The 27,940-nt window shown below is 47.3% G+C and overlaps 1 protein-coding gene across 1 annotated transcript in view; it reads left to right on the top strand.

The window, feature by feature from the left end:
- Positions 1-27,940, top strand: part of LOC310826737 (olfactory receptor 5V1-like) — a 34,130-nt gene that overhangs the window by 4,989 nt on the left and 1,201 nt on the right. The gene's annotated exons all lie outside the window — the stretch shown is intronic.

The following is a 27,940-nucleotide window of genomic DNA, read 5'->3' as shown; positions in this document are numbered from 1 at the left end:
CTCCCCCAAGTATCTTATGATATATACCTTGATTCTGAAAGCTCAGGTATGTAATGCAACTTCTATTGAGCAGACTCACAATCTGCAAGGTGCATGTTGTTCTTCATTCTCCAACCCAAAAGGGAGCTTGGATTCAAGTTAGGCAAACCTTGTTTGAAAACAAAATGTATTTCTTCACTTCAAGATGGCAACTGAGTAATACCTAATCAGCTCATTATAACTTACTATATATACCAGCAGTGCAGCAGTTTATAGTGGCACCCCTCACTCTGCAAAGCCAGATGTTGGTTCTCTCCCCACCCCCCATTGCAAGACTGATAAGATATTAAAATGGTAGTGGTGGATTTCTGAAGTGAAAGTAGTTTCCTGTCAAAAGAAAGGAATCAATATACCACCATAATCACCACCTCTAATTCCTTAATTTGCACCAGGCACTGTACAAAAATAATAAGTTCCTTGCCTTCAGAATCTAAAGAAAAATGAGACAAAAGAAGAGGGAAGTTTATCAGACCCTGTTGGAGGAATTGCACCTTTGAAAGAGGAACTACATAAATTTTAAAAGTTGAAGGTTTAGAGGTCAATTATACCAAAAGACAACTTACATGCCTCAACATCAATTAGCATGACCAGGTTTCCTTAGCAACAGAGGCCAACCTCACCCTCTGGGAGGCTTTAAAAAGAAATATTTAGGAGTCCTGGAGACTAAAGACCTGGCATGTGTTAGGTGGTAGAACTATGGTCCTCTTGGCAGACTCTTTTGCTCTCTTGGCTAAGGCACATTTTGGCCATCAAGATGTTGTTCCTACTGAGATTGCTCTATCTGTTCTAGATCCTTCCAGTTATGCTTCCCCTTACCTTATTACAGTAGTGGCAGTACCTGTAGTCTTCTCCGTGAGAGAAATGGGAAAGGGTTTAACCGAACCTTACTTTATAAGACAGCAAAAGAGGGAGGAATGGGTGTTCTGAATCTCAGACTATATTGCAAAGCTTGTCAGCTTCACCAATTATTGCAAATTATTAGTCACAGTACAAATGTCTCTTGGCTCTCAATGGAATCCTAGAGGACCTTTCATTCCTACCTTTCATTCTTCCATCTCACCAATTCCTTCAGCATCTGGGGAATTTCCTTTTGCTTTCTATGCTACAGGTGTGGAGGTGAAGCCGGGTTCACTTGTTTCCTTTGCCCCCCCCAACACCCTCATCTGGATCATCCGTGGTTCTCCCAGCCTGAGTGGTACAGCCATTTTCTGAAGTGGGAAGGTGCCGGGATCCCATGTCTCTGTGACTTGTCTGTAAACGAGAAGCCAAAAACTCCTGCCTAGCTGTTGACTTCCCTGACTGATCCAAAGAACCACTGGCTTCATTCAGGGCTTTCAAGTCCACAGCTTTGCTAAGAAGTGGCATTCCACCACCAACTTCCATAGGCCTTTGAGGAAGAACGCTGGCACCATTTGAGGCTAGTTTAGCAACAGGAAGGGAAGCTGCACTGAAGGTTATCCATTGCTGGCATCTTACTCCTGTGAAGTTGAGCTATAGGACCTCATCTCTATCCTCAAATTGCTGGAGAGGCTGCTCTGCCAGGGATCTTACTCGCTTATGTGGCCCAACTCTAGGATATTGTATTTAACTGTATTTCTAAAATCACCAGTCCCCAAGTCTTCCTCCTTAGCCCTGCTGTCTCTCTTTGCTGGTCCTAAGCTACTTCACACAGCTCTCAGTGTCTTCCTTTTGGTTGCTGCTAGAATGACTGTGGCAGGAGGCTTTTGACTTTTCCTTTCGCTGACTGGTAATAGTTGTCTCTGCTGTTCAGCTCTGATGGAGAAGCTTGCTTGCTTATTTATTTATTTATTTATTTATTTATTTATTTATTTATTTAATGTATTGAATTCTTATACTGTCTTATACCCAGAGGTCTCAGGGCGGTTCACAGAAAAGATCACAACATATATAATGAGAATAAAAACATACCCCCAATAACCCCCTCCCCCAGAAAAGAGCCACATTTTAAAAGGGTATAAGATGTCAAACAGACCAACCAAAGGCCTGGTTAAAAATGAATGTTTTGCCAGTGCTGGATTTCTGTATAAGCTCAACAGGCTATAGCTTAGGGCACCACTCTCTTGGGGGCCCCCAAAAAAATTTAAAGGGAAAAAAACCCCTGGATGTACATTTCCAAAATATAAGATAAAAAACAAATAAAATAAAAAATAAATAAAAAATAAAATAAAATAATACAGTTAGAACTTAATAATTATTTCACTATTAATATACTTCTTAATAGTATTTGACAATTAATATCCTTCTTCTTAATTGTATTTCAGTTCAACAAATACTTTGATAAAATACATATTTTGTTACGTGCGAATGGCTTTAAATACCTATTAGGTCCATAAATTACCATATAGCATATATTCAACACAAAAAACAGCGACAATTTGTTGTTGACAAAGGACAGCTGAACATATAAAGGCCCCATAACCTTCAGTAGCTTAGGGCCTCATCAGACCTCAATCTGGCCCTGCTGGCACCTAAAGGTGTGCAATGAAGGCGGCAGGCAAACTTCCCTGGGGGGAGCATTCCACAGATGGGGAGCCTCTGCAGAGAAGGCCTATTCTCGTGCTGCCACCCTCTGCACCTCTCAAGGAGGAGGCACACAAAGAAGGGCCTCAAAAGATGATCTCAGGGTCTGGGTAGGTTCATATGGAGAGAGGTGGTCCTTGAGGTATTGTGGTCCTGAGCGGTTTAAGGCTTTATAGGTCATACAACCTGCAATTGGAAGATACACCACAGAGGCACCAGCTTGTTCTGCATACCATTCTGATGAGTCTGTTTTTTTATTATTTCAAAACTTGGTTCTCAGCCAATAAAGATTTTACCTTATATTTTTATCTTGTGAGCCGCCCTGAGATCTTATGATGAAGGGCAATATAGAAGTATAATAATAAAATAAAAATAAAATAAAATTTGATGTTAAAAAGTGGTGACTTGTCAAAGATGCAAACCTTTTTTCATAAGCTGATAATGGTAGTATGCAACCACAGTGCGAATGGGCAGCCTCAGTAATAGCTCCAGTTAATGACGTGCAGCAATCTGCATGCACCACCAACTTCCTATGTGTCTCCACCTTTTGCATATGGAGATACGGCCCTGAAAAATGCATAACCATTGGAAGTTCAGCTAATAAAGAGCCAGAAGCCAACAGAAGCTGTGCCATCTAATCTAAAATTATTGCATCAGTTGTGTGTGTGTGTGATGACGGGATTATCAGTTTGAGGGTTTGTTCTTACGGAAAGATACTTAACAAAAAGACTGAAGGCAAGAGGAAGCCTAACTCATGACTAGGGTATGGTTGAGTGGCAAGCACAGCAGCATGTGGATTGTCATCACTCCTCAACAGTAATGTGGGGTATTGCATCCTTTATTAGTAATGGATAGAGAAGCAGAATACCGTCGAGTATAACCTCCACATAGTTTCTTTACCTGGTACTTGATCCTTTAAAATCTAAACGGGCCTAGAATTGAAAAAACTTCCCATTCCTTTGGTTTGAAAAGACTGAATGAATACATTTTAAAAACTAGCCGCTAGATGTCACTAAAGATCCATCTATAGGCCGTCTGTGCAATGTTATTCACAATACTGTATGGGAGATTCAAGCTATTGTTTCTGAACTCTAAGCTAGTTATATACAATAGTTGTTCCTCCAAGCTTCTTTTTTCAAAGCCTTTTTGTTCTGTGGTGCCCTTTCAGTTTCACTCTTTACATGAGCTAAATAGGTGCAGCTGCATTTACACATATTTGTCTCCTATTATTTTTGGTCCTCTTTCCTCCAGGCACTCCACTCCTCCTCACAAAATTTGGGTCAGGGACATGTCTGTTGCTTATGTTGCACTGCAAAGTACCATGTACAATGGTACCTCGGGTTAAGAACTTAATTTGTTCTGGAGGTCTGTTTTTAACCTGAAACTGTTCTTAACCTGAGGTACCACTTTAGCTAATGGGGCCTCCCGCTGCCGCCGCGAGATTCCTGTTCTCATCCTGAAGCAAAGTTCATAACCCGAGGTACTATTTCTGGGTTAGCGGAGTCTGTAACCAGAAGCGTATGTAACCTGAAGTGTCTGTAACCCAAGGTACCACTGTATAATGATGGAGACTTGAGAAACAGCATAGAGCCTTAGGAACTTGAGCCAAGCAACTCCAAAGGAGGATGATCTAAACCAGGGGTGGGGTACATATGACCCTCCAAATGTTGCTGGGCTACAAGCTCCCATCAGTCCCTAACCATTGGCCATGCTGGCTGAGGCTGAAGGGAGTTGGGAGTCCCGACAACATCAAGAAGGCCACAGTCCACTACTACCGCCAACCTTGGCTTAAAGCATGGTCCTGTAAAACATGAAGACACCTCCAATGGTGCTAAAAAGGAAATAATAATAATAATAATAATAATAATAATAATAATAATAATAATTATAATTATAATTATTATTTATACCCCACCAATCTGACTGGGTTGCCCCAGCCACTCTGGGTGGCTTCCAACATATAAAAAAAACCATAATAAAATACATGAAGAAGCATCCCTATACTGAGCTGCCTTCAGGTGTCTTCTAAAGGTTGTGTAGTTACTTATCTCCTTGGCTCAGGGGTCGCTTAACTCCATACACTCCAACATTTCTCTGATGAAAATAGGGACATCCTAAGGAAAAGTAGGACATTCAAATCAGAAACCAGGATGGATTCTGTAAATCCAGGATTGTCCCTGGAAAATAGGGACACTTGGAGGGTCTGGAATCCCAGGAAGTTGTGCCTTCATAGACCCACCCCTGTCACTGCTGGGGTTGTGTGGCTGTTGCGGCTGTGGTGGATGCAGCTTCTGTCGAGGTCTGGTGGGCAGCGGTGGAGGAAGCCACTTGGGCACCTGGGGCGGTGCGCCCAGGGGCAGGGCGAGCCGTCCATAGGGGCGGGGCACACCGTGAGGCCTCTGGAGTCTGCCTGCCTCCTTCCACTCAGCTGCCCTACAGCTGGGATGGGGCGAGCCGTCCATAGGGGTGGGGCACACCGTGAGGCCTTCGGAGTCTGCCTGCCTCCTCCCACTCAGCTGCCCTACAGCTGGGGGGAGGCAGCAGGAAGACCGTTTGGGCAGTGCGGAGCCTGTACGTGCCCAAGCCGCTGTGTCTCTCCCAGGAGAAACGTGTGACTTGGGTGCGCTGCAGGCCCCATGGTGAGTGCTGCCTGGCATTTTGTCACCCCCCTCAGTGGTGACACCCAATGCAGCCTGCACCCACTGCACCCCCTTCCTCCGCCCCTGCTTGTGGGATCTGATAGAGCTCTCATGAGATCTTTTTTTCAGGCAGTGAAACTAAATGGGCCACCCTGGCAATGGGAATGCATTTTCTGTTTACCAGAGGGCAGCAGGCTTGTTCAAGACAGGGCAGACCCACAAGCTTCACCCTCCAACACTTTGCCACAACTCCTTCCCTCGCCAAATATCAGCGATCTGAGGTGACTACAGCCACATTCACATCATACATTTAATGCGCTATGAAATCAAGGCTTCCCTTAAATAATTTTGGGAGCTGTCATTTGTTAAGCTTGTTGAGCCTTATGAGGAGACCCCCTACCCCCCCAAGCTACAATTCCCAGTGTGGTTTATCAATCCCTCTTCACAGGTAGCTCTGGAAATTGTAGCTCTTTGAGGGGAATAGGGTTCTCCTGGCATCTCTCAGCACCCATAACAAACTACAGTTCCCAGGATTCTTTGGGGGATGCCAAGTAGTCTTGCTTGGAGTACTGCAATGTGCTCTATGTGGGGCTACCTTTGAAGGTGACCCAGAAACTTCAACTATTCCAGAATGTGGTAGCTAGACTGGTGACTGGGAGCGGCCGCCGAGACTACATAACACCGGTCTTGAAAGACCTACATTGGCTCCCAGTACATTTCTGAGCACAATTCAAAGTGTTGGTGCTGACCTTGAAAGCCCCCAACGGCCTCAATCCAATATACCTGAAGGTGCGTCTCCACTCCCATCATTCTGCCCAAACACTGAGGTCGAGTGCCGAGGGCCTTCTGGCAGTTCCCTCGCTGTGAGAAGCCAAGTTACAGGGAACTAGGCAGAGGGCCTTCTCGGTAGTGGCACGCCCTCCCACCAGATGTCAAAGAGAAAAACAACTACAGTGGTACCTCAGGATGCAAACGGAATCTGTTCTGGAGCCCCGTTTGCATCTTGAATGGAAAATAAGATGTGCGCCTGCATGTGCGTGGGTTGCGTTTCGCTGCTTCTGCGCAAGCGCGTAACGTCATTTTGAGTGTCTGCGCATGTGCGAGCAGTCGAAACCCAGAAGTAACATGCTCCATTACTTCCGAGTTGCCGCGGAGCGCAACCCGAAAGTGCTCAACCTGAAGCACATTCAACTCAAGGTATGACTGTACCTGACTTTTAGAAGACACCTGAAGGCAACCCTCTTTAGGGAAGCTTTTAATGTTTAATAGACTATTGTATTTTAATATTCTGTTGGAAGCCACCCAGAATGGCTAGGGAATAAATAATAAATTATTATTATTATTATTATTATTATTATTATTATTATTATTATTATGACTCTTTAAAGTGATATCATACTGTTTTAAATATATGGTGTGAATATGGCCTGCCTTAGTCTGTGTAATGGTAGGGTGGCCTTGCTGCAACTCACATTTCCTATGGATGGAGAATGCCTTTCCTACAGGAATGGGGAAATGTTTGCCATTGGGGTGGGCTTTGTTCTGAGTCTGAGGAACTCATGGCTGAAGTTTCAGCTTAGAGTAGGATGAATTAATGTCCCTTTCCCATAATTTCTGCTGTGTTCTAGCAAATACACCATGCTTTGATTTGCATATAGCTGCTTTCTATAAGCAACTCTCAGTTTAAACTCTATGTTTCTGTGTTTTTCCCCTGTGGGGTCAGCAGGGGATAGGACAAATGGCAGGCCCAGACTGGGATGATGGGGGCGTGTGGCTAACAAGAATGGTACTCATACTCAGAGGTGATTTACTCTGTCATGTAAATCTTCTAGAATAGAAGATAGAAGTGCATGATTAATGTTCTGTGTAGTCTCGGAGTTGGAGATCATACAAGTAGTTTTTCTTCCCCTTACCAATCTCTCCTAGGGAATTTTCTGTAGGCAATTCTTGCTCCTTTCTTGGGAACGAAGACATGCACCATGGAGATTGTGTGCACTGCTTCAGCCTAATGGTCCCAACTCTGGCAAGAAAACAAAAATGAAAACTCCAGGGGTTTTCCCCTTTGAGTGCTTCTGCCTCTGGATTTGAGGTGATCAGTTTAAGGTAATTGACTCATATCTCCGGCAACCGTGTCAACTCCCAACTATACTAATAAGCCCTCGAGGGCATGATTAAAAAGTTATCGCTTGCCAGCCTGCCATTATGTAACTTATGCGAGAAGTCTGAAAGTTCTGGCAAATTGGCTCCTCAGTGCCTTGTTAAAATTCAACTCTGTTTCAAAGACGTTACTTTAAATTAGAGAAAGGCAGATGCAGGTTCTCTGGAATGAATGCTGGTTTGGACATGACACCTTGGCATGCCTGTGCATCATGACAAAAATGACCCACGATTCCCCCTCCTTATCTTGCCCAGATCTGCCCCCTACTTTCCCACAGCATGATCCTGTTCCTGTAAGCTAATCACACCACATAAAATGGGCTAGTTCATATTCTCACCAGGATGGTCCCTCTATGCATGATTTTTTTTTAAAAAAAATAATTTCCCTTTTTCACATCACACAGAAAACAACTCAACTCTCAACACATCAATCGCTTTTCTTAAAAATATCAAATCAAATTCTTATAGTTCACTCCAATTCCCCCCACCCCCGCCCACATATTGCCATGAGTTCTCTAGGTTTATAAGCACAATCTTCTTAATGCATGTAATCCAAAAATGGTTGCCACACTTTATAGAACTGATAGAGGTTAGAATTCCCGTTGGTCACACGAATCTGTTATGTCTTCTCAGCCAGGGCTCTCGTCCATGTTCTGGAGTACTATGCTTCAATGTTCAAGCCCAAGGTAGTGTGCAATCGCATGGTTATTTTCATACATGCCGCCACGAGGAGGAATGTTAAAAGTACTTTATGAACAATTGGTGGAATAGACATGTCCTTTATTCCAAGTAAAGTAAGCTGAAGGGGAAGTTTGCAGGCCCGCTTTGTATATTAAACTCAATTCTTTGAATACCAAAGCCCAACATAGGTGAACAGATTTGCAAAACCACCACATATGTATGTAAACTCCCCTCCAGCAGGCTAATGCTGCCCCTGACATCATGTGGGATATTTGCAAGGGGGAAAGATGCCACCTATGTAAGTTTCAAAAAGTCTGCTCCCCTTCCCCGGGGGGGGGGGGGCAGCATTGCAGGAGGGCCTGTGGGCGGAGGGATGACACTCACATTATTGGGACTCCCTGCCGTGTCACACCCCTTGGCTGACTAATCAGGATGGCTGGGGTGTGTGGCCGCCTGCTGTTTAATTGGGCCAAAACTGCTTTTAAAAATCCCCCACAAAAAAGGCATGTTCCATTTTTCATTAGAGATTATCACATGACATAAGTTTTGCTTATGCTAATTTAGATGTATATATGCTTCTGGGCAAATTAAGATGATGAGTGGCTCAATTGTAAGGCACTTTGCAATGTGCCCAGCTGCCCTGTAAGCAATGTAAATAATATAATATAATATAATATAATATAATATAATATAATATAATATAATATAATATAATAATATAATATAATATAATATAATATAATATAATATAATATAATATAATAATATACAATGTAATGTAATAACAGGTACACAGAATAATTTTAAACGGGAGGCAAACGCAATGCCCAACACAAAGGGCAAAGGGCTTGGGTTTCCCCTGGCAATGCCACTGCTAGCAGGCCAGCAATGGAATGTCTATTGGAATGGTTCATATAACCCTTTCCCCTTAAAAATAAAAGGGAGTGGGGCTGGGCAGACTTAACTGAATGCATTTATTTATTATTTATTTATTTATTACATTTATATATTTAAACAAAACAATACCTCTCACAGTTTAATAGGTTTAATTAGCCAAAGGTTTGGGAGAAGGTTTGGGAGAAGAGGAATGTTTTCACCTGGCATCTAACAATATGTACTCTCCTTGGGGAGAGTATTCCACAAACGGGACGCCACCACAGAAAAGGCCCATTCTCAGTTGCCACCCTCCAGACATCTTGTGGAGGAGGCACACAAAGAAGTGCCTCAGATAATGATCTCAGGTCTGGGTTAGGTCATATGGGGAGAGGCAGTCCTTGAGGTATTACAGTCCTGAGCCATTTAAGGCTGTATAGGTCAAAACCAGCACTTTGATTTGAGCCCATTAGCAGCCAGTGCAATCAGGACAGGATTGGTGTTATATGCTCAAACCATATTGTCCTGGCGAGCAACCTGGCCTCTGGCCACTGAACACTGCACGAGCTGAAGTTTCAGAACTGTCTTCAGAGGCAGCCTCATATATAACACATTGCAGTAATCTAGCCTAAAGGTTACCAGAGCACATAAGAGTCAACTCCTAGGGGCAGTGGGGGCTTTGGCCCCCATAATAAAATATATGAGGGGGCCAGACCCCCACAAAGTTGATGGGCATTCCCATTCAAATGGTGTTTGTGCACTGTGTCATTTGATCAATTTTGTGGGGTGGGTTTTACCTGGGCCCCCACAATATTTTATTCAAGTTGGCACCCCTGCCAGAGCATAGTTGACTGCCAGGGACTGGCCAGATGAGGAGTGGTGGAGACCACCATCCCAGAAGGCTTCTGGGTAGGAGGCAAATGAAGATAGCTGTCAGGATGCTGTCAGCAGCTCCCGGCTGGTTGCCCAGGAAAGTATAAAGTTTCTTACAGACCTTTTTTATTTCAAATTTTACACTGGGAGGCTATAGAACCCAGTCTTTTGGATAAAGGCATTGTCCTGAGTGAGTCTCCACTTCCCGTTTCTCCTATTCCTTATTTATCACCATCATCATCACCTCCTCTACAGGTGCTGCTAAGTGCCCTTTGTCTTTGAGCTCTTTGCTCTCCAGGATTAATAAGAGCAAAAAAAGTAAAAGATTTGGGTGTGTGGCTTACGACTAAAAACATCAATTTACGGTATACAAAGATAATTATGAAAAGGTATGGAACGAGATTAAGCAAGACCTAGAAATTTGGACCAGAATGAAACTCTTGTTGATGGGCAGAATCGTCGCTATTAATATGAATGTGCTCCCGAAACTGTTATTTTTATTCCAGACCATTCCCATTATATGTGGAACGAAGCAATTTGATATCTGGCGAAAACGAATTTCTAAATTTATCTGGCTGGGGAAGAAGCCTAGGATTAAGTACAAAATTTTGACGGATGTTAAAGAAAGGTGGATTCTCCCAGCCAGATTTCAAAATTTATTACGAGGCATCTTGTTTTAGTTGGTTGCGGGAATGGATGGCATTGGTTAATGAGGAGATATTAGATCTAGAGGGATTTGATAATAGATTTGGGTGGCATGCCTATTTGTGGTACGAAAAGGTAAAAGTACATGTCACAAGAGACTAGGGCCCTGTGGGACTTGACATCTTTCCGCAGGGCCTGCAAGACAGAGCTGTTCCACCAGGCCTTTGGCCAGGGCACAGCCTGACTCCCTCCCTTAGCAATCTTCGTGGAGCTCTGGCCCAGTGGTTGTCAGTGGCTTGATTTGAATTAATTTTATAATGAATGATTTTAGAGTGTTGTTTGTGCTGTACTTTTGTACTGTTTTATTGTTGTTAGCCGCCCTGAGCCTGGCTTCGGCTGGGGAGGGCAGGATATAAATAAAAATTATTATTATTATTATTATTATTATTATTATTATTATTATTATTATGCACCATATTATTAGGAAATCTTTGTATGAGGTATGGATAAGACACAAAAATTTGTTAGAACGCAAAACTCCGTGGTGCATCTCACCATTGGAGGCATTTGCAGTAAAAAAGAAAAAAACATGAGAAAGGAATGGGCGACATATAGAGATTTAGTGGTGGAAGTAGATGGCAAATTAAAGTTAAAAACATTTGAAGAGTTAAGAGGGAAATTAACCTATTGGTTACAGTACCACCAACTACAAGATATCTTGAGGAAAGACCACAAAAGTACTGGATTTAGTAATATTCAATCAAAAATAGAGACAGAACTGTTGAGTAGCAAAAAGAAAATGATATCAAAAATGTATAAGGTATTATTAGAATGGAATACAAAGGACGAGGAGGTGAAGAGCGTGATGATAAGATGGGCACAGGATCTGGGGCATAACATCAATTTTGAGAGGTGGGAGGTAATGTGGAATATTCAAATTCACGGCGTGTGTGGCACTTAAAGAAAATCTAATGAAGATGATGTATCGTTGGTACAACACACCAAGTAAACTTGCCAAAATGTATAAAAGTCAGGATAAATCATGTTGGAAATGTAAGGAGATATGTGGTGTACTTGCCCTAAAGTTAAAACCTTCTGGGACATTATCTATAATGAATTAAAAAGGTATTGAATTATTCTTATTAGGGTTAATTGATGAGGAAATCCACAAAAAAGATGTAAACTTATTGATGTATGCCACAATGGCAGCAAGAATCCTCCTGGCCCAGAGATGGAAACTCCCCACCCTAGATGACTGGCAAATAAAAATGGTAGAATTTGTGGAGTTGGCGAAGTTGATGGGGAAAATCAGGAACCGACCTGATGAGAGATTTCAAAAGTTTTGGAGCAAATTTATATATTATTTGAAAGAAAACTGTAAACATCTGAAGATGTTTGTAACCTTAACATGAAACATTTGGTAATGAGGAAAGAAAGAGCTAATTTACAAATGAGAGTGTGATTTTTAAATGATTATATAAGGTAAAGAAGTGATTATGGAAATGTGATAAATATGTTAAAGGTATAGGAAAGTCAGAAAAGAGGGAGGGAAGGAGGTCGCTTCGCTTTTTGAGTAATAATGAAATGAAATACGGAAAATTCAATAAAAATTATGTTAAAAATAAATAAATAAATCCATAGTTGTAGTATGCTTCCACAAGCCTCATGCCTATTCTGTGTGCGCAGTTCGCTCTGCTGATATGGTGTGCTCTGGCTTTTTGAAGCCTGGGTTGCTGAATATGTCGGACCAGAGGCCGATGGGTCTTCGCAGTGGGACGGGTGGAAGGAGATGACCCAGCTGGGTCTAGCCAGCTGGCCTTGAGACCCTCTGCATGCCGACATCCTCCTCCTCTGCCCAGTCCCTGATAATTGCATGGAAATTATTTAAGGGTGATGGGGTTCATCTTTCAGGTCAGAACATGTTCTTGGAGGATCTGCAAAGAGCTCTCTGTTTGAGCTCTTGTGTATTTCCCTGGAAATGAACAAGTGGGAGTTGATCACCTCCTGTAGCATTTGGTATGGGCAGGTGAGAGGAATTAAAGCATGCTTGCTTTAATATCTAAGACATTATTGGGTTGAGGGCACTCTTCAGTCATCTTTCACAGGTTATACCTTGGAATGTCCTTCGGGGGGGGGGGTCGGGGTCCTACTGGCATAGTCTGAACTATGTCTGAACATCAATATGTTTGCAGCAGAGAGGGAGGATTCTTTCCAAACATTTCTGTATGGCCACAGCAAGTGACTCTGAATATGCCCAGGAGCTGGGAGGAATAGAATCTCCCCCCCATATATTACAATTCACCTGCCCAGCTGGGTGTATTTGAATTGCTTAGTCTGATTGAACTAGGTTGGTTTGTAGATCCTTTACTTTGGTATATTTAATCAATATAATCTGTTTACACGTGGTAATGTTTTTCTCAAGTTTTCTTTCTTGTGTGTTGGCAAACAGGATTTGGCTCAATGAGCTTTTGCACAACTGAGATTTCAAGTCAGCAACTGCAGGATTCCTCCGAGACCTGTGTCCCAAGATAGAGTTTATGCCATCTCTCTCCCCCCCACTCCACTGAAGGGAGATGGGAAGGATTTCTCTCAGTATTCCCTGTACTTTGTACCTAAGAAAGATTGCTCTCAAGTATTATCTGCAGGACATTCCTGTGCTAATCCTGTGCTAATCTCACTTCTGCAAATTTCGGCTAGACAGCTAGCACACCGCCAGTGAGTGTTTGCTAAATTTGTCTGGCGGGTCAAGAGTCCGTCTCTTAGCTTGCAGAAATATTTTAGCTGCTGTTTGCAGATTTAACCAGGCCTGCCAAAGAGGCCCCCTTCCTGTGCTTATGCTTACTAATGCAAAGATAAGAAAAGACACGTACAAGCAAGAGGGGAGGGGGAGTGCTTAGCTAGTAGAAAGATACGTATGAGGAAGTGCTTAGCCAGCAGAATGATAGGAGTGTTAAGCAAGAAGTTGAACATTTGCCAGCTGATGGGGAAAGTCTGTAAAGGGTATGGGAGGGGGGAGAGTGTTCAGAAAAGTATAAGAAAGTCTGTTGAAGTGTCTTGAGACACAACCAGTTTTTAGGAACTATCCTGCTGGTTGTCTCTGCGCACAGATTGTCTCTGTGCACAGATTTCAATAAACTTTTTCTCCAAAGAAGATTTTGCTTTCCTGGTACTTTTGTTCCCTCCAAGGTCCGGGGATGGCGAGGCTGATGGATCCCAAGTAAATAAGGCTTCATTTCTTTGGGGGCTCGTCCGGGATAAGCCTCCTCCCCAATACGGACCGGAGGGCCAGGCTCAACCAAGGTGAACAGCTCGGCAGCGTTTTGCAGGCTCCCGTGCGCACCCCACCTGTTTCGTGGGGGGGAGCCAGCCACACTGTTCTGGAGTGGAGACATCTTGTTGAGGGAGGAAAAGAGGACGGCGCCAAAAAGGGACAGGTCCGCAGCGGAACAGGTAAGCCCGACAGAAAGGGCAGCCCGACGGGAAAGGGCGAGGCCTGATCAGCCTCACCTGGTTGTGCAGTACAGTGCCAGCCAGGAACAAGGGGATTGGTTGTGCAGTAGAGTGCCAGCCACCAGGAATAAGGGGATTGGTTGTGCAGTAGAGTGCCAGCCAGCCAGGAACAAGGGGATTGGTTGTGCAGTAGAGTGCCAGCCACCAGGAATAAGGGGACTGGTTGTGCAGGAGAGTGCCACCAGCATAAATTTGGAACAGAGGAAGGAGGGGAAATTATATTGATGTGATTTGTATGTTGTGTGTGTTGCATGTCAGATACTCCAGTGATTGAATTGTCGAGTGTGGGTCGGGGTATTAGTGCCCCTTGGCCGAGCGGTTGCAGGATTGTGCATTTTCTGCCAGGGCGACCTCGCGCAGATCACAATCTGTAGTATATGAAGTGTGAGAGAATTTTTACTGTGAATAGGAGCGGAGTATTTGGAAGAAATGGGTTCTGGCCAAAGTAAAAGTACCCCTTTGGAATGCTTTTGGGGATTTAAGCTGATGAAGGGGGAGGATGAGGACATTGTGTGAATTAGATTGGCCCACCCAAAAGAATAAATTGGCCGTCCACCAGGACCCTTGATTTGCAATTCATTAATCCATTATATCAGAACATTTTGAATGTCCATTCTGATCAAATCCCCTATATTTCCACATGGAAGGCCAATGTGGAAAGGAACCCCCCCCCCCCTTGGCTGAAGTCATGATGCCAAAAAGTCTCAGGCAGCCGTATCTGCTCAGTCAGGAAGACAGGAGGACAACCCCCAGTCCTCCAGGATTTAGAGAGGGAAGAAGATAAAGTTTTAATGCCCCCACCGCCTTATGCCCCAGCAACAGCCCTGGCACCACCCCCGCCACAGGGAGCAGATGACCCAGCCCCCAATCCCGTGGACAATGCATTGTTAGACCTGGACAAAGATGAAGAAAGGGAGGAAAGAGAAGAGGATGGTGAGGATGAGGAATTTGTAAAAAGATTAGTTAAGTTGACAGATGATAATAAGAACAGGCAGAACGTTTGAGGAAGTATGTGGAACCTTATGCAGGAGAAGTGGACGTCAGTCCCCATTTGTTAAAAACAGCGGGATGTATAGGGGAACAGAGAAGAAAGTGGCAGAAAGAGTGGGGAAGGCAGTGAAAAGTGTGACCCTCCATAGGGCACATAAAGCACAGGAAAAGGGCGCGGCCAGAGTGATGCCTCTCCGCAGAGTGTATGACCCTCTGGCCCCCGCGGGACCTGATGGGGTGGTGCCCAATAGAACTTATACAGTTCAACATGTCCCCTTCTCTAGTGCAGAAGTTTGTAATTGGAGGAACCAAAACCCTTCAGTTGAGGAAAACCCAGCAAATCAGACCACTGAAGGGCAAAATACCCTCACCACTCACCACTTATCGCCAGAATATTTTAAATGGCATGAGGAGGGCAGCCAGAAAACTCACCAACTTTGTGGAGGCCAGAGAATTAGTGCAAGGAACAGAGGAGGCCCCTGGAGCCTACTTAAAGAGGCTGAAGGAAGCCTACCGCCAGTATACCCCTGTGGACCCAGATAAGGCTGCCAATATCCCTATCATAAAAACTGCCTTTGTAGCCCAGGCAGCGCCCGATATCCGCAGGAATATTTTTATGGGCCACACCCTTGAATGGATGCTAGAACTAACCCAGACCACTTATAATCAGAGGGAGGAAGAGGTCCAGAAGAAAAAGGAGAAGTTGATGGCCCTGAGGACGGGAGGTCCACCGTTAGGAGGAACCGCCCGGGGAGGAGGGCGAGGCCGCTTAGGAAAGAATCAGCATGCCATCTGCCGAGAGGCACCTATTTCCTCTCCCAGGCTAAAATGAGGAAATATCAGATGCTATTATTACATCCGCGTTAGAAATTCCAAGTCACCACAGCCCTCAACCCAGCTACCCTATTACCGGTAGGAGAAGGTGGGGAGCCCACGCATGACTGCATTGAAGTAATGGATGAGGTGTACTCTAGCAGGCCTGACTTTAAAGATGAAGCAGACCCCCAGTGGCCATCATGGTTTATGGATGGAAGCAGCTTCATTGAGGCTGGACACCGGAAGGCAGGTTATGCAGTGGTAGCCCTGGAAGACCAGGTGATCAAGGCAAAGCCACTCCCGCCTGGAACATCGGCCCAGCTGGCAGAATTAACTGCGCTCACCAAAGCCCTAAACCTGGTGACAATGAACCAGCCTTTGTTCATTTAATGTTGCAGGAATTGGCCAAGGCACTACAAATCAACTGAAAGTTGCATACAGCACGCAGACCCCAGAATCAGCTATCCAAGCTGACATAGGAAACTGGGTCTAATTGGGTGACAATGTTACCCCTGGCATTACTCAGGGTCCGCAATCTCCCATTAAATTGTGCTTGGGAGACCGGTCCCATATGTCAGAATGTTGTCCCCACATGTTGGTCAGGATATGCAATTGAATAATTATGTCCAGACATTCTTCCGAGTTTTCTTTTGTCTCGACAGGTGGACCCAGGCTCGCAACCCCTGTGTGTTGGCTGCATCAGTTCGAGCCAGGTGATGAAGTGTGGGTAAAAGATTGGGCACGGACGCCGCCACAACCGTGTTGGAAGGGACCTTATACCGTCCTGCTCTCCACACCCACTGCCGTGAAAGTCGCCGGCATCACCTCTTGGGTCCACCACACCAGAGTGACTGCTACAGATTGGACTGTGCAACTAAATCCTGATTAACCCCTTTGGCTGACCATCTCCAGACCCTCCGCTGACGACCGCTCTGCTGATATCACACCGGAAGCTGATATCTCTACGCATAGCTGAAGAATTGGATGGGAGGGGCGCCCGCGGGCAGCGTCCCCAACGTGAAAACCCGTGCCGGGACTGATCCAGGAAGTCCACCAGGACATTTAATATTTTCATAAGGACTTTCTCTTTTCTTTTCTTTTTTTCTGTTATCTGCTCTATGCCCCACAGCCCTGATCCCACTGAGCCATACCGCCCCTACTGGCCTGCTGGCCTCTGCTACGAATGGTTCGTCTTGCCGGTGGTAAGAGATGGCGTACTCTTTGGCTATTGGAAACTGGGGATTGATGAGATTGCCGTATTGAAACACCCCACTGCCCCGTTGTGGCTCCTCTCCCACACCACTGTCCAGCACGTGTGGATAGTGCTCATACGGGAAGTTGTAGAGACGGTTGAAATCTATCGAGTTCTGGACCGCTCTTGCTGTTGTGGGAGGGTAGTCAACTGTTATCTGGGGGGTAGAGCACTCTACCAACCTCATTTGATAGACCAGGTCCTACTCTTAATCCAGGCGTTAGATGGGACGGAACCTATCTTAATGCAAGTGTTGCAGGGGTGGGAGCCTTAACCAGGTGTGCATTGAAATTGCTGAACAAGTGTCAGTAAGAGTTGCCACCCCAGGATTTCAGCTTCCATATGCTCTGGTCAGTAGGGAGGCAGCACGAAAGTTCAATCCACCCAACAGGGTTAGTAGAAAAGTTGACCCACATAGTGGGAGCATCAGCTCACCGGTGGGCCCTCATCCTTGAGGCTCAACAGGTAATCGGGCACGAATATCAGTGGGCTCTTCAACAATGAGCACACCCCCTGAATATTGCTGGGAGGAACCATGGAGTGATTGGGGATGGTGGATGGGAGTTATTACAACTGCCCTTGCCACATGGATGTGTCTCTTTTTCTGCTGGCATGAGCGTCATAGGCTCTGCGGGAGACGACGGCCCGATCCTTCTATCCCCTTGATGATCCTCCTAGTGTTCCTCGTTCTCCTAGTTGCAGGAGACAAGGAAGGTACTGCACCTGGTGAACAGGGTCAGATGGGGACTAGATTATTGAGTAAAATATCACGAGGAGAAAATTATCATAAGATGTGGAAAGACAATATTTATATCAAGGATATGTTCAAGTTCACCACAATGTTAAATCTTTCCAATTGTTGGCTGTGTATGCACATACCACCCTATGCTAAAAGGCCAGGTTTGATGCTACATGGAATTCCCATTGATGATATTTTTAATATAGAAAATAGAAAAAACCCTGAAGAAGCTCAGTGGCCGCCCGTAAAATTGGCCCTGTCCGAGCCAGCTTTTATTTGTTTAAAATTTTCTGAAGGGTCAACCCCACGAGGGATTTACCTTGATTGCTTACATGTATTGAATTTTGTATTTGATAGGGCCTGCTCTGCCTTCGTTAATTATGGAAATACCTCCCGGTGTTATCAATCCGATACTAGCGCCAAGTTAATGACTGATATGCACCACCTCCACAAAAGCTCTAGTTCCAATTCTTCTGTTCAGACCCTATTAAATTTTACCCAGGAGCTATGGCACATAAGCCTTCTGTTTTCACAAGCTTTCAAGTGGTCGGAGCAACACCGAAACATCAGTCACCTTCTTCCGGAAGAACTCTGGCTAATTTGTGGCGATGCAGCATTTAAATCCGTTCCCCGAGATCTTACTGGAATCTGTACCCTAGGAGTGGTGGTTCCCCTTTTATATAAGATAGGAGAGTTACCAACATCTCTCAGACTGCGTAACCGCAGGGCAGTGAATACACCTATTAACCATTATGTTGGGACCCAGATATCGCGGGGCCTACTACCTTCCTTAGGGGCAGCCATGAATTATAGAGATCTTCATTTGCTCGCCAATTGGACAGAAGGACTATTTAATGATACCATTAAGGCATTAAAGGACCTCAACCAAGAAGTGTCTGCTATGAGGGAGGTCGTTTTGCAAAATCGTTATGCTTTAGATGTAATGTTGGCCTCGAAGGGAGGAGTTTGTGCGCTAGTTCATTCTCATTGCTGCATGTTTATCCCAGATAATAATGTCAGCATTTCAGCCACAATTGACCACATGGAAACAATGATAGCTGAAAACCCGCTAAAAACTACAGAAGGTGATCCATGGAATTGGTTATATTCTTGGCTGCCCGATGGTAGTTGGATCAGGAATATTATGGTATTAATAGTAGGGTCACTTATAATCCTTTTGCTTCTCTGCTTTTGTATTCCCTGCTTGATGCAATGCTTGCAGAATATGATGGAAAAGATGATGTCTCGCATGATGGGACCTCGTGTAATTGCTGTAATGAGAGAATATAGACCCCTACCCCAGAACGAATCTAAGTAATAGATTGTTCAAAAGAAGAGGAGGGAGTGAAGGGAGATGGGAAGGATTTCTCTCAGTATTCCCTGTACTTTGTACCTAAGAAAGATTGCTCTCAAGTATTATCTGCAGGACATTCCTGTGCTAATCCTGTGCTAATCTCACTTCTGCAAATTTCGGCTAGACAGCTAGCACACCGCCAGTGAGTGTTTGCTAAATTTGTCTGGCGGGTCAAGAGTCCGTCTCTTAGCTTGCAGAAATATTTTAGCTGCTGTTTGCAGATTTAACCAGGCCTGCCAAAGAGGCCCCCTTCCTGTGCTTATGCTTACTAATGCAAAGATAAGAAAAGACACGTACAAGCAAGAGGGGAGGGGGAGTGCTTAGCTAGTAGAAAGATACGTATGAGGAAGTGCTTAGCCAGCAGAATGATAGGAGTGTTAAGCAAGAGGTTGAACATTTGCCAGCTGATGGGGAAAGTCTGTAAAGGGTATGGGAGGGGGGAGAGTGTTCAGAAAAGTATAAGAAAGTCTGTTGAAGTGTCTTGAGACACAACCAGTTTTTAGGAACTATCCTGCTGGTTGTCTCTGCGCACAGATTGTCTCTGTGCACAGATTTCAATAAACTTTTTCTCCAAAGAAGATTTTGCTTTCCTGGTACTTTTGTTCCCTCCAAGGTCCGGGGATGGCGAGGCTGATGGATCCCTAGGTAAATAAGGCTTCACCACCTCTGTGGCAAAGGCGGGGTGGGGGGAAGATGTTGTCCTTCTGTCTGACTCACGACAGAGGCAATGCTTCTTAGGCATTACTTCAGATTGCTGTGTGATATTTTTCTTGACTCCACACAAATTCTTCACTTTCTTGTTTGTTGCTGTGGTTCTACAGTTCACAAGGAAATCAAGGATGGCTCGTGGATGCAGTTAACTGGGTCTCCAATCTTAGGCAGTCAAAATACTTTAGGTCTATAGTGCTGTTTTTCAGTTATGGGCATATTATATTCATTCAGTGAACTAAATATAAGAGATCGGAAGTCATAATCTTAGTTGAGTTTCTATGTGGAAATGTATACATTAGTGTCAGGGTTTCAGGGACAGAGAGCGAGGGGGAGGGGTCCCAGGGCGACGAGGAAGAGGACGACAACGACCCGAGGTTGTCAGTGAGTCCGTCAAGTGAATCCGAGGATTCCCAAAAGGGAGCCCCCCTGGTCAGGCCAAGGGGCAGTAGAGAGGGAGGCAGTCAGAAGCAGGGGAACGAAGGGGGAGTCCCCAGTGGGGGCTGGAGATCGGGACCGGCCTCTCCGTCGGAACGGAGTGAAGGGGGTGGAGTTGCCAGTGTGTCAGAAAGAGCAGAACAGGAAGCAGAGAGGGGAAGGAGTTCGGAGCAGAACGTCCTGCCGGAAGGGGAGGAGTGTAGTACCGAGAGTAGCGTAACGGTCGAAAGGAAGGTCAGAGGCAACGTACGCGCGCCAAGTTCAAATGTGGAGGCGCGCGGAAATGAGGAGAGCCCTGAGGAGGAGCCTGGTCCCAAAGCACGAAGGAGGGGGGAGCAGGCGTCAGAAGACTCAGCCTCGGGGGAGTCCCGGAGGGAGGGAGCACAGGGGGGCAGAAAGACCCTGCGGAAAAGGAAGGAGAGGAAAAGGTGGAGCAGTACAAGCCTCTTAAGCTGGTGCAGGGGCGGGACTGACTCAGAGGGGACTCCTAACATCTAAGGGTAACAGATGCTGAGCCACGGAGCTTGGATGTAACGACAACAATGTTCTTCAATAAAACCTTTTGTATATAACTTGGACTGGATTTTGGTCTCTTGTGAGCTGGGACCTCGGGTGGCTCTGACAGTAAGTCCCCTCCCAAAGAACGCAAAATTTTTTTTTTGCAAAGCTCACAAACGGTGACAGCCATGAGTGCGGAGGATCAGCTGACAGCACTGCGAACTACAGTTTCCGAACTCACCGCTGCAGTCCTTGCGTCTCAGAAGAAGCATGACGAAATGGAGAAGCGCTGCCAGGACCTGCAAACAAGGTGGGAGCGTGCAAACAGGGAAGGGTTCCCAGGGTCCAGATCAGAGGGCATTGGACTTGGAAGGCGGGGGGGGGGGCAGCCTAGTCACCCACTTCGATGGGAACCTGAAGCACTACCCCAGTTTCAGAGCAGATGTTTTGTATGCATTGCACTTGCTTCGTCATGACTTTAAAGATGAGGAGGAGAAAGTGGGGTTTATTGTTTCTCACTTGCATGGGCCGGCCAGAGACTGGTTGCGCAATTTGTGGCGTGAAGATGGCCCTGCCCGCCGCGATTCTGATGAATTCATTAAAGCGATGGATGCCTGCTTCCAGTCAACCGTAGATTTGGATCTTGCACGCAGGGAGATATTTGGACTGCAGCAAGGCAAAGCCACTGTGCGTCAGTACCATTCCAGATTTTTTGCTTTACTGACTGCGTTACGCTGGGAGAAAGACTGCACACCTGTGAGGGATTTGTTCTGGGAGGGTCTCAGCGGTCCCATAAAGGACGAACTTGCCAGGGGAGACAGACCTCAGACCCTGGAGGAGGTGGTGCAGAGGGCTCCTGCGATTGGGATACGTCATGAGGGACGTCCTTGGCACAATGAGGAAGAACGTCAGGTGCGTCCACCAGCGAGGATGTCTTCTTTCATCTCCAGGGAGTTCAGTCAGTCACATCCCTCGCCGCTGGGGAGGCAGGGGGAGGAGCCGATGGAACTTGGTGGTGCTAAGGCTCAAGCAACAGCCAGAGCCCCAGCTTCCGGTGCAGTAAAGGCGAAGCCTCCTAGAGGGACCAGGAAGTGTTACATCTGCGACAGTGCACTGCACATGGCGAAAGAGTGCCCCCAGAGGCTCCAGAAACACACTGCAGCTTTAGCGACGGTAGCTGCAGAAGTGATCCAGGAAGAGGAACCTTAGGGAAACGACAATGCCTGGCTGGAAGCAGAATTGCTGGGGCTCAGCCAGGCGAATCTGTAGAACAGTCCCCAGCGTCTGTGCAACCCACAGACCCTTTACCACCCAAGCCAGCGGTGCAGCTCACTGCAACACTTCAGTTGCCAAATGGGACCACCCTAGAAGTGCCCCTCACGATCGATTCGTGGGGATGCAATTCGTCAAGCAGCATCGCATAGCGCTTCTGCCCGCCACAACGCCTCTGAACGTAGTCACGGTGGATGGCAGGAAATTGCTAGGAGGGCAAGTTGTGCAACAGACACCTCCCATGGTGATGCGGATTGGAGATCACCGAGAAGTCATTAGCTTCAATGTCACCCACCTGTCTGACACGCCTATAGTATTGGGCATGAGTTGGCTGGAGAGACACAGTCCTGCTGTAGCGTGGTACCAACGCCAGATCACCTTTTGTTCATCGTACTGTGCTCAAAATTGCATCCAGTCCTGCCAGGAGGAGGGGGCTGAGCAGCAGCTGTGACTTGGCATGGTGCAGGCAGTACCTAGCAAGTACGAAGGGTTCCTGGAGGTTTTCTGCGAGAAGGAAGCTGACCAGTTGCCGCCCCACAGACCTTATGATTGTGCCATCGATCTGGTGCCGGGGGCACAGTTGCCGACTGCAAAGCTGTATTCCATGTCTGAGGACGAAATGCAAGAGCTCAGGGAGTTCATAGAGCACAATTTGAAGCGTGGATTCATCCGGGAATCGAAAGCAGTGGGGGGCAGTCCTGTGTTCTTTGTCAAGAAGAAGGACACGCCCCAAAAGAGACTCATTGTGGACTATAGAACCATAAACAGTATGACCAAACCCAAGGCCTTCCCCATGCCTAAGATTGATGATCTCCTAGCAACCGTGAGGAAGGGGAAGATCTTCACCAAATTGGATCTGCGTGGAGCGTATAACCTCATACGCATCCGGGAGGGCGATGAGTGGAAAACGGCCATGTTCACGCCTCTGGGCACGTATGAATACAGAGTTATGCCGTTTGGTCTCCAAAATGGATCTCACGTCTTCCAAGCCTTTATGCATCACGTGCTAGCGGGACTCCTCTACAAGAAATGTGTGTGTTTCCTCGACGACATCCTGATCTTTTCGGAGACGGAAGAGGCCCACGAGAGGGACGTAAAGGAAGTCCTGCAAAGACTACGGGAGAACAGGCTCTACGCCAAGTTAGAGAAGTGCCAGTTTGATGTGACGGAGGTGGATTTCCTGGGCTACAAGCTGTCCGACAAGGGGCTGGCCATGGACAGCGTCAAGGTCCGCGCGGTGTTGGACTGGAAGAGCCCACGCAATCGGAAGGAAGTCCAGAGATTCGTCGGCTTCGCCAACTTCTATCGCAAATTCATCAGAGGTTTTGCAAAGGAGACGGCAGCGATCACGGACACTCTGAGTTCCAAGAAGAAGAGGTTCGTGTGGACGGAACAGGCGGAGCGCTCTTTTCGGAAGCTTAAAAGCCTTTTCGCCTCCGAGGAGCAGCTGCTGCACGTGAATCCAGGCAGGCCCATGCGAGTAGAGACCGACGCGTCAGACAGGGCGGTTGGAGCCGTGCTCCTGCAAGAAGATCCACATGGGAACTGGAGACCCGGTGCCTTTTACTCCCGAAAGCTCAGCAAGGCGGAGCAAAACTACACCATATGGGACAGAGAGCTGTTGGCCATTCACGCAGCGTTCAAAGCGTGGCGACACTTCCTCATAGGAGCCAAGCACACAGTACAGGTCCGCACGGATCACAAGAACCTAGAGTATTGGCGCACGGCGAAGCTCCAAAGCCAGAGACACATGCGCTGGGCGGAATTCTTCGCGGATTTCGACTTTCGGATAGAGTACATCCCCGGAGATTCCAACGTTATAGCCGATGCGCTATCCAGGAAACCGCAATATCTCGATGAAGCGACACCAGTAGCAGCCAGGCACATTTTCGCACCGCAGGCGTGGTCGTGCGCTGCCATCACAGTAGATCTGGACGCGGTGCGACGCGCGTTGCAAGTGGATCAGTTCGCACAGTCCAAGATGGAGGAGTTGTGCAGAGGTGTGCAGAGTGGCGAAGATTTCCAACTACGCGACGGGCTGCTAACTCGCAAAGGTGCCCTCTACGTGCCAAGCGACGAGCTTCGCGCAAAGGTTCTGCAGCAGTTGCACGACGCCCCCAGTGCGGGCCACTTCGGCAAGGAGAAGACAATAGAACTGGTGGCAAGGGACTTTTGGTGGCCTCGGATGCGTGGAGAGGTAGCGGATTACGTCGCCAGGTGTGACACTTGTCAAAGGTCCAAGCCAGTACACCAGAAGCCAGCGGGGCTGCTGGAACCGCTGGAAACGCCACAGCAACCGTGGGAGAGGGTAGCCCTGGACTTCGTTACTGACCTGCCCAGCTCCAGAGGGAAGACGGCGGTGCTGGTGGTTGTGGACCTGTTCACCAAGATGGCGCACTTCATTCCATGCGCAAAGGTGGCGACGGCGGAACAGACTGCCAAACTCTTCATCGATCACGTGTTCAAGGTGCATGGGCTGCCGCAGTCCGTCCTGTCCGACAGGGGGCGCCAGTTTGTTTCCAATTTTTGGCAGAAGCTTTTAGGTATCCTGAACGTCAAGATCAACCTAACGTCGGCGAGACACCCACAGACCAACGGCCAAGCTGAGAGGGTCAACGCGATCATGCAGCAGTACCTGAGATGTTACGCCAATCAGCGACCCGCAGCTTGGATGGACTACCTGCCGATGGCAGAGTTTGCCTATAACAACACGAAGCACGCGTCCACGGGGGTGACGCCGTTCTTCGCGAACAACGGTCGTCATCCCAGAACCTTCCCGGGGTTCGGGGCACCGAGAGAGGGGGTGCCGCAAGAAGCCGACCAGTTTGCAGCGGAGCTGCAGGAGGTGCACGAAGAGTTGCGGAGACATTTGGAGCTGGCCAAGCAAGCATATAAGGCGCAGGCAGACAAAAACAGGAGAGCGGGGGAGGAGATCCAGGTGGGGGACTGGGTGTGGTTAGCGGCCCAAGCGATGCCAGCCAAGTCGTTGGCCAAGAAGAAGCTAGGGCACAGGCAGTTAGGGCCGTACCAGGTGGAAGCTAAGATCAACCCTGTAGCCTTTCGACTAGCCCTCCCCGAAGGTTCCAGAGTGCATCCGGTATTTCATAGGTCGGTGCTCACCCCCTACAAGGCACCGCACAGGTTTCAGGAGTCTGAAACAGTCCCGCAACTACACACTAAGTCACAGGAGAGGGAGAGGGCGCCTAGGGCCGAACCACTCAACGAGGTCACGGTTGGGTGCCGGGCTACGCTTTAGACGAACCTCTTCTAAAAGACGAGTTCCATGCCCTTTTCCCGCATAGACCCATGCCAGCCGAGTACTTTGATGACTGGCTCTTTACGCCCACACTCTCAGACAGTACTTTCCGGGGTTTTTCTTCAGCCGAGGAGAGAACGCCAGAATCTAGCCCGCCCAGGGGATCGTGCTCAGGGGTGGACACAGAACCCTCTTATTGGTGGGACGAGCAACCAGAGGAGGACTGGTGCAGGAAATGGCTGACGGGACCTTGGCCGGCAGCACCAGACGAGGTACCAATGGAAGAGGGAGAAGAGAACACTTTGGGTCAAGAACCCGAATTCGAACACTCATACACCGAACTGCAAGCAGAGGATATGGAGGTACACAACCTGTATCCTGCATCCACCTCCGAAGAGCTGCAGCTCCTACAACCTGCACCCGATGGGCGGGAGGGGGGAAGGGGGGGCTTCGAGGGGGGGATGGATGTCAGGGTTTCAGGGACAGAGAGCGAGGGGGAGGGGTCCCAGGGCGACGAGGAAGAGGACGACGACGACCCGAGGTTGTCAGTGAGTCCGTCAAGTGAATCCGAGGATTCCCAAAAGGGAGCCCCCCTGGTCAGGCCAAGGGGCAGTAGAGAGGGAGGCAGTCAGAAGCAGGGGAACGAAGGGGGAGTCCCCAGTGGGGGCTGGAGATCGGGACCGGCCTCTCCGTCGGAACGGAGTGAAGGGGGTGGAGTTGCCAGTGTGTCAGAAAGAGCAGAACAGGAAGCAGAGAGGGGAAGGAGTTCGGAGCAGAACGTCCTGCCGGAAGGGGAGGAGTGTAGTACCGAGAGTAGCGTAACGGTCGAAAGGAAGGTCAGAGGCAACGTACGCGCGCCAAGTTCAAATGTGGAGGCGCGCGGAAATGAGGAGAGCCCTGAGGAGGAGCCTGGTCCCAAAGCACGAAGGAGGGGGGAGCAGGCGTCAGAAGACTCAGCCTCGGGGGAGTCCCGGAGGGAGGGAGCACAGGGGGGCAGAAAGACCCTGCGGAAAAGGAAGGAGAGGAAAAGGTGGAGCAGTACAAGCCTCTTAAGCTGGTGCAGGGGCGGGACTGACTCAGAGGGGACTCCTAACATCTAAGGGTAACAGATGCTGAGCCACGGAGCTTGGATGTAACGACAACAATGTTCTTCAATAAAACCTTTTGTATATAACTTGGACTGGATTTTGGTCTCTTGTGAGCTGGGACCTCGGGTGGCTCTGACAATTAGGTTTAGTGATTGTTTTGGGAAAAAATCATAGCATCTTTGCAATATATTGTCATTAGGTAAGTTTAAAATCCATTTACTCTTATTAAACTGTTTTGCAGCTTTGGCAGATAAATGTCTTGCCATACAAATGCCTGTTATTAAGTGATAAATATAAACTTGGAGAGTATTGTTGTTATATGCCAATAAGCACATTTTCTTGGTTTGATAAGTTGTTAATCTCCTTCTTTTAACATGTACTGTATAATGTTTCCTAGGCTTTACTGTTTAACTACCATCTCTCATTCTAGTACTCCTTCATATTTTGAAAATAATTAATGGAATGTGTGCATTGCAGTATAGGCAGTATAATTTTGAGGGGTAGGGCGTTTTGATTACGACTGTAATCCTGTGGTCTTTGGGGTGCCTGACCTGAGGCCTTAAGATTCTTCAGATCTTCCTTTCTATGGGTGGAGACAGAGGTCCGCCATAGGAGAGGGAGATCTGATGAGGGAGGTTTTCCTGCAGCATCAGTGTTAAGATCTGATGTTGCTGCTTTTTGCCCTGCCTCCATTGTTCCAGGGTTGTGCTGGGGATGGTAAGGGGAGGTTTTGCAACCATTGGATCCAGAGCCCTCTCATTCCCTTGACAAGCCCCTAGAATGTAGCAGGGGTGGGGGAGGGTACGGAGCCCTGATGTTGGCATGCCTCATATGGTGGGGTGATCAGAGTGCTGGGCGACCAGGATTCAATTCCCCACTCAGCCAGGAAGCTTGTTGGGTGCAATGGCGGAGGAAGGGGAGTGCGGGGGGAGCGTCCACCCCCAGCAGCGCGATCCCAGTGGGGAGCGCACCGCCCCCAGGACGCGTGCTATGCCCCTGCAGGTGGTGCGCCACGCCCCCAGGATGCATGCCACGCCCCCAGGATGCGCGTCAGCCCCGTCCCTGCATGCTCTCTGCTCCCTGGTGCCAGAGCATGAAGCTCCACCAGTGGTTGGGTGGTGTTGGGCCAGTCACTGTCTCTTAACCTAATCTACCTCACAGGATTGTGAGGAGAAGATGGGGAGAAGAAAAACTATGTATGTCACCTTGAGCTTCTTGGAGGAGAGGCTGGATAGAAAGCCAAGCCAATCCAATCCAATCCAATCCAATCCAATCCAATCCAATCCAATCCAATCAGTCAGTCAATTAATCAAAAATTCCTTTTAAAAAAACTGGGAAAGGAGAGGGAAACTGGGAGAAAGACACTCCTCTCCACCTTGCCAGGGGAATTCCAGCAATGCTTTGGAGTTGGCCACTATGCCTGCCTCCCTCTCCTAGTAGGTACAAGAAAATGACTCTTTCTATGGTAACTTCTGACAGTAATATTGTGGTTAAGACCTGAATAGTTTTGAAAAGAGATTATAGTGCTGTCTCTCATGCTCTTCCATTCTGTGTTCAGTTTTATATTTTAT

The sequence above is a fragment of the Podarcis gaigeae genome, assembly GCF_964106915.1.
Source record: "Podarcis gaigeae genome assembly, chromosome: 1".
In the NCBI taxonomy this organism is placed as follows: Eukaryota; Metazoa; Chordata; class Lepidosauria; order Squamata; family Lacertidae; genus Podarcis; species Podarcis gaigeae.
The sequence above is the reverse complement of the archived record's forward strand: the minus strand, read 5'-3'. Positions and strand labels throughout refer to the sequence as shown.